General features: G+C 41.7%; 1 pseudogene; it reads right to left on the bottom strand.

The window, feature by feature from the left end:
• Positions 1-4,442: 4,442 nt before the first annotated feature.
• LOC136283476 (uncharacterized) lies at positions 4,443-6,275 on the bottom strand (annotated as a pseudogene).
• Positions 6,276-6,767: the final 492 nt, after the last annotated feature.

Here is a 6,767-nt window from a genome sequence, read left to right as displayed (position 1 = left end):
TCTGAAAGATATTAAAGAATGCTGTGGTCTAAACATTCAAACATACTTTCTTGAAGAGGATAGCTGCAATAATAAGCCATGTATTTACGTACAACCAGAACAGTTTGTGTTCTGGTGTACTGTAATAAATGACAATAAAATACAACATACAAGGAAATATGAGGAAAATACCAAGTATCTGTACAAGGGATAAAGTTAAGCCACCGTAAATATTATAAAGTGAGTAATTAAAAAAAACTTAGAAGTAAAAAATAAACAACAACAATAAAAATAATAGAGCATTACAGGTTTTTCTGAGAAGTCACACAGCCTACCTTTCATATCCCTGACAAGCTTGATTATGGTTGAAGAGGCATCAGTGCAAAGCTCACCCAATGGAAGTTCTATCACCAATCGTTCCAGTAGTCTTCTCAGAGCCTCTCTTTCCATTGTGGTGGAATTGCCTCCAGTTTCCCTGTTATCAATCACCTCCAAGTCAAATAACACTTTTGTAGCATGCTCCAGTAGAGTATGAACATAGTATCATGCACTGTCCCCTGGTGAATCATTCTGGCCATCACCTCAAATACAGATGTCATCATAGCCCTTTAAGATCTCTAACACAATGTGCCGCATTTTGGACCACATGTCCCTAACAACAGGCAAGGCATGCTTTGTCTGGAAACTGTAAAAATTGACTTTGAAACATAGGACAAATTCAGTGCTTTGCAAAGCATTGCAAACTTGGAGTAGTTGTTCCCTGACAACCCAATAGACCTTATGCATAATTGACTATGCGCGCGGTGAATTGTGGTCTTAGTAGTCATGCTTGTGTAAACATTTCAATATGTCCACTATAGAAAGTGAGTGTGCTGCTGTTGATTGTTGTCTTTTAGATGCTGTTAAATCCAACTAAGACCCTGGTTCTTTTGAGAACTCTTGCACGGGTCTTCAGAGATTTGACAGTCCTAAAAATAATGGCGAATGTGCAGTTTCTGTGCCAGTTTTGGCCAAACAAAGTGGAGGGCATGGTGGCTTTACCTGTTGTGTGCCTGGATGTTTTTCCAACAGCAAAAAGAATCCCGAGCTTTCCTTTTATAATTTTTATAATTATAATTTTATAACACTCCTTGATGCCTTTATGCCTGCGGCCAAGAGCCTTGTTTATTATGGCAGTGATACAGATGCAGACAGGCTAGTTTCAGGGAAGGTTGAGAAACGTGGCTCAAAAAGGTCTTTGTCATTGGAACAGGAGTTCTTCCTTGTGTTGGTAAGTCTTCGGCTTGGACTTCTTGAAGTAGACTTTGCCACTAGAGCAGGTTTGTCTCAGTCTCAGCTGTTAAGAATTTTTATAATTCCAAACTGCGATGCTATCCAATTTGGCCTAGTCGAGAATCTGTTAATGAAATTATGCCATCATCATTTAAGGAGATGTATCCAGGAACATGGGTTATCATTGACTGCTCAGAACTGTTCATTGAAACTCCTAGCTCTTTTAGAACTCAAAGTGTTACCTATTCAAATTACAAGCATCACAACACTGTTAAAGGTCTGGTAGGTATCAGCCCATCTGCTGCTGTAACCTTTGTATCAGATTTATATCCTGGAAGGTCACGTGACAAGCAAATAACCAATGACTGTGTATTTTGAAATTGCTTGAAGATGAGGACTCTGTTATGGCTGATAAAGGATTCGACATTGAGAGTGACCTGCCAAATGGAATCTCACTCAACATACCCCCCTTTCTCCATAATAAAGAGAACCTGTCACTTGAAGAGGAGACAGAAACTCGAAGGATTGCTTCAGTCAGGATCCATGTGGAACAGGCAATAGCCAGAGTTAAAAACCTTAGAATTTTAAGAATGGCTGCCTGTCAGGATCGAGAATTGTCCGTCAACGATCATTTTGGTGAATTGCTCATATTTTGCTCAAAGATACCCTTTGATAAACTATTTTCAAAAATCATGTTTTTAAGTTTCAGCGATTATTAAATTTTCATAAATTTGCGAAAATCTGAAAACGCGGTTTTCAGGCTTCCAGAGCTCAGGCTCCGCATGACGCACAGTCAAAAATTAACTGCAAAAACCAAGCCCCGTTTAAGGATGAAAATGGAATCAATCAACACCAAACTTCACACGATATTAGGACAGCTATTCTCATTCAATTCTGGTGAGTGATTTTTTTTGGGCACATCGATTTTGGGATTACTTAAGCCCTTGAAAGAACATCCTCACAGACCGCGTAAAATGGCAGCGAAAAATGGGTGATATTTCACGCGAAAAAAATGTACCTGGTACCACATATTTTAGATTTTCAACAACATATGCGTGAAATATTGCTATTTTCCATTCACTGTGGAAAGTGTGATGCTCGGAATCGTATTGCTTCCCTTCGAAAATGGCAGAAGTGTTTGTGACTTGAGCGAGCAAAATGATGCAAAGTGTGTAAACAAACACCAAGGTAATTTAATGATATCGAGTTGTTAAATCTCCAAATTAAATCCGGCCTCTGCTGTGTCGGTTTGTAGCTCGGAAAATGTAAAGTGACAAGTAAATTATTCCGTAAGATATTTGAAAAGGTTCTACAAAATATTTTTTGGCTAAAAATCTGCAAGTGAAGTACATATTACATTAGCACCAACTCACATTCAAGTAATGCAAAAGATACATTCGAGAGAAGCCACTTAGTAGATTAGTACTTGATTCCATGCTGATAAATTAGATATTTTTTTATCTTTTACTTTGAGAACTCATTTTCTGTAGGTTTAAATACATGGAAAGGCGACTTTTGACCTTCAAAGTAATTAAATGCAAGGCTACAGTTCTTGTTATCCAAGTGATTATCAATGTCACACAACGTAACGCTATTGGAAACGTGTCGGGGGTGCTGAAACATACCCGCGTAGAAACCGCAAATAAAATAGTTATGTTGTTAAATTATAGAAAGAAATCCCGCATTTCAAAATGAGCGGAAAGAAATGTAGGTTGAATACTCTCACGTCTGTCAGTTTGCATGTGTCAGCTACCAGATGAGTAAACTTCATTACCGATGTGAAGACCAGAAAAGGAAAGTGAGGGTCAATATTGGCATGATTAAAAGAAAAACAGAACAAAACGAAAGAACTTCTAATTACTCTACGAGCTTTAAAGATGAGATAACTAGTAACTGACGATTAGGAACGAGTCACCGTTAATTCGTTTCTTCCTCACTTTTCTATTCTGCTAAACTAAAGAGAAAGTCAGCATCACGATGACTTTTGGCATGTACATTTGCTGACAATCTCTTTCAGTAGAGCCAAGTACGGGGCCTTTTTACGCATGGGCTTTGATGGTATATCGAGGCCAAGGTCTTCACACATGTGCTGCAGCATGGGTAGCTTCAAGATCTTCAAAGAGTCATTTAGCGCCATTTCACAAAGATCGTACTGATCGTAGATCAGGGGATGGTCAAGTTGTATTGACACGACAGTCCTTTGCTTCGCTAAAATTACTCTCCTCTTGAGCTGCTCGGATATCAACCTCATCAGGATCTCTCTGGCGTACTAAGGCACTCTGTCTTGAGAAGAAGCAGGTGATCTGGGTGGTTGTGAGGAATTCTGATGACTGGAATAGTCGTGCACCATCGGTGCCCCGGGCACACCGCATTTCTCGAGCAACTACCTCTGCGTCAAGCTTGTGGCCCGTTGTCTGCCCTATTCGAAATTTAGATAAAAGGTTCGACTTTTGCTTTTCACTGAACCTGTAAGCCTTCCTTACTACTCTAAGAGCCCATCCTTCTTTCAGAGAAACACGAGAATCTTCCTGTCGTACAGGGGCTTGAAGCGATGGCAGCTTTCCCACACCTTCCTCCAAATACGATTTGTAGCCAATTTTTGCCAAGTCCATTAAAGAATTTTTTTCTGGTACCCTGGTACATTTTTCAAGTGACAAGTGCTTTTCTAAGGCTGAAAGCCTTTGAAAAACACGAGTGCAGCCGTCTTGAGGACATGAATACACCCCTGCTGCCTGGCCACGTTCTATGGAAGCTGTCTCTTCAGCCACATTTTCTTCCCCTGACGATTTGTGGGGGGTACTTTTATTGGAACGGAAATCTCCTGCAGAAAATGATGGCTGCAGAATCCCTTGTCCAGGACCTTCAAAAGATATAAGAGAAATATAAATATGACAGCCACACAGCTAAGAAATAATTATCTTGCATCAACGCGTAGCCCTCAAAGGCAGCCTACGACAGAATACCGCGTAAGAGGGGTTTAAAATGCTCACCCCTTTTTCTTTTGTTTTGTTTGTTTGAGCAGCGTTTTGTAAACATTTAATCTCTTATGGAAAGTCTTTTATGATGCATTGCGGATAAAATTTTTCCCTTATTAATAGAAACCTTACAGAACAGACTGTCATAAACTAGCAGAAAGGCCTGGGCTCATTCAAGAACCATTAACTCACCAGAAGAGGATTTTTCTATTTTGATCACTTTCCCTTGGCCGACGGAATATGCGCGCCAACAGGAAATAGAGCCCACTGAACTAAACTCAAAGTTGTTCAACTTCGTGATTCCTGTAATGGTTTGCACATCGTCTGGCGTTTCTTCGATGGTATCCAGAGAAACCACTTGTACACCTTCCAAACCGCCATGGGATGGCAGAGGTTCCTTCAGGTCGCTGGCGGTGCAAACATCATGGCCTTCATTAATAAACGCCTTAATGTGGCTTTTACAGCTCGCAGCTAGTCGATCTGCAGCCTCTTTCCCGCCTTGCGGGTCGCTGAAATCAACGCGGACTATCTTCACTCCGGTGTTCGCTGAAATTTCTTGGCACTTCGTTAACGTGCGGGAGGAGTGGTAGCAGCCGGCGTTATCTTGCCTGAAGTAGGCCTTTTTGATTTCAGGTTACTATTGCTTCAATGTGGCTAGAACATGTTGCATAATCGCGGTAACAGCAGAACTTCCTTGGGTACAGGACTGAATCACATGGATAAAGGCTTGCCACTTTAGCACACCCTCTATTCGTCTGTATACCACAGATATGTGCCAAGAAATACCCCCCTTACCAAACCAGTCTGTCTGTGACTCACGGTATCTCTGAGGCAAGAACTTCATGGCCCAGTCATTTACAATGAATACTGTTTCAGAATTAAGGGCATCGATGACGTCCAAACGAGCCTGATCTTGATGGGTCTACCTCAGCAAATGGCACTTCCATGACTGGATGGCAAGCGTAGCAGAGCTAACGAGAAACAAAGCTTCGTCTTTGTCTTCTTCTGTGGTAAAAGATGCTTCATCGACCGCAATAGATATGTCGTTCAGGGTCGAATGCAAGCTTTCACATTGGTCACAGAGCTCGTCATGGTTGTCTTTGCATTGCTGCCGCAGGTCAGAATCTTCGGTGTCACTCAGAGCAAATACACTGCAATGACTTGCAACGGGAGAAGAAGAGCTCACGTGAAGCTGAGTGAAAATAGGAAACACAGCTTGACACAAAGCATGGATTACCATGTTACTGCAACATTAACGACAAAAAATATATGCAATATGTATGCTTCATGTTATCTAAATCGAATAACCTCAATAATCTGAGAAGATAAAATCTATTACAAGCATAATTTATCCTGATAAAAAACGAATACCAAGAGAAAAAACCGACGTATATTTCCCAGTCAGGGTGGACCTGTCATCGGAACGGTTTTTTCGTGCCATACTTCCATCCATTTGTGAAATAAGATCACCCTGCTTGAAAAACATAATCCAATTTTCTTGGAACTCTTGACACTTTCGGTTTCTTACCTTGAAATCACCCTTCAGGTAGAATTTGGCCACCTTTAATGATTTCACGTATCGCACTTGCCACTCCTTTCCACGACCCAGCTCCCCCAATTGAAGAACCAAGCCTTCTAGTTCATCGAACGCACGCGCCCCGTCTACTGCAAAATAGTCAAGGCCTTGGAGAGACTTTCTGGTCGAGGCCTTGCATTCATTTAGAACACGCAGCATCGTCCGCTCGCTGAACGCCTCAAATCCAGTCTCTTTGCAGTACTGGGTATACTGACGCACCATCCTTTGCGGTATCATGGTGCGAATAACATTGGGTACTTTAACCAGTTGTCCAGAGGAGAGCTTCAGTGTTTTTTATCCAAATGGCAGATCTTGCACCAAATGGGGGCTTGTTATATAAGATAAGAAGTGATCCAGTTGTCTTGGGTCGACTCTTATTGCCGAAGACGATACAGATTACCTATGGTAAAACGATATCTACTTAAGCCAGGTATGAACCTCGAGATATCGTTATAATTGGAAACACCACTCATCATCGAAAGAATTTGCCGTCTTGTGTCCCACCCATGGGCTTTGTCATATGCCTCAGCTAAGACCTGGAGGTAGCATTTGGAAGTTTCGGAGAGTTCGTCCAGCCCGAGTGCTTCGTTCATGGCAGGATAAGAGACGACTGCTTGCCAAAGAGAACCTGCACAACTGGGTGTTAGATCATGGAGCACAGAAGAAAAAATCTCTACGGTTCGTCTAGTATACCGAAGCTTAGTGCTGTCACTGGTCTTTTCCCACTCAACGCAAGGTTGAGAGACAGGTTCAATGTTTTTGGACACCAGATACTCGTTCAACTTTTCACGGAAATTTGGCTTTGAGGTGATGCTCTCTTCACTCGTTGAGGAGACAAGGCTTGCAGTATCGGAACTGAGAAACGTCTCGTCATCCTTCAACCCCTGGGATGATATTTCCAGAAACATCAAGTCCGTCTCTAGACCATCAGAAGATGACTCACTGCCAGCACTTGATTCCTCTCC

This window comes from Pocillopora verrucosa, chromosome 9 (assembly GCF_036669915.1).
Source record: "Pocillopora verrucosa isolate sample1 chromosome 9, ASM3666991v2, whole genome shotgun sequence".
NCBI lineage: Eukaryota > Metazoa > Cnidaria > Anthozoa > Scleractinia > Pocilloporidae > Pocillopora > Pocillopora verrucosa.
The sequence above is the reverse complement of the archived record's forward strand: the minus strand, read 5'-3'. Positions and strand labels throughout refer to the sequence as shown.